Genomic DNA, 1,050 nt, shown 5'->3' with positions numbered 1-1,050 from the left:
GTGTCTGTTCTTTTCTGCTCTGTTACTTTTAGGATCTCCCTTTGCTTAGAGGGCCCATTTCAATATTTCCTGTAGCACTGTTTTAGAGTACACAAATTCTTCTACTTTTTGTTTCTCAGGGAAGATTTTTTTTAACATCTTGGTTTTATTTTATTTTTCAGTGTTCCAGGATTTGTTGTATAAGCACCACCCCTAGTGCCCCATGCAATATGTGCACTCCAAATACCCACCACCATGCTCACACAACCCTCCATGCCCCCCCTTCCAAAACCTTCAGTTTGTTTCTCAGAGTCCAGAGTCTCTCATGCTTCGTTTCCCCCACTCTGATTTACCCCAATTCACTTTTCCTTTCCTTCTCCTGTTTTCCATGTTATTCCTTATGCTCCACAATATGATAATTGACTCTCTCTGCTTGACTTATTTCACTCAGCATAATCTCCAGTCCAGTCCATGATGATACAAAAGTTGGGTATTCATCATCTCTGATGGAGACACAATACTCCATTGTATATATGGACCATATCTTCTTTATCCAATAGCCTGTTGAAGGGCATCTTGGCTCTCTCCACTGTTTGGCAACTCTGGCCATTGCCGCTATGACCATGGTGATACATATGGCCCCTCTTTTCACCACATCTGTATCACTGTGATAAATAACTAGTAGTGCAATTGCAGGGTCATAGCATAGCTCTATTTTTAATATTTTTAGGAATCTCTACGGTACTTTCCAAAGTAGCTACACCAACTTGCATTCCCACTAACAGAGTAAGAGGGTTCCCCTTTCTTCACATCCTCTCCAATACATGTTGTTTACTGTCTTGTTAATGTTGGCCATTCTAACTTGTGTAAGGTGGTATCTCAATGTGGTTTTGATTTGAATCTCCCCGATTGCTAATGATAATGAACATTTTTTCATGTGTCTGTTAGCCATTTGTAGGTCTTCTTAGGGATGTGTCTGTTCATATATTTTGCCCATTTTTGGGGACCTGATTATGTCTTTTAGGTGTAGAGTTTGAGCAGTCCTTTTTTTAAATTTTAATTTAGTTTTAT

The sequence above is a fragment of the Martes martes genome, assembly GCF_963455335.1.
Source record: "Martes martes genome assembly, chromosome: X".
NCBI classification, from domain to species: Eukaryota; Metazoa; Chordata; class Mammalia; order Carnivora; family Mustelidae; genus Martes; species Martes martes.
The sequence above is the reverse complement of the archived record's forward strand: the minus strand, read 5'-3'. Positions refer to the sequence as shown.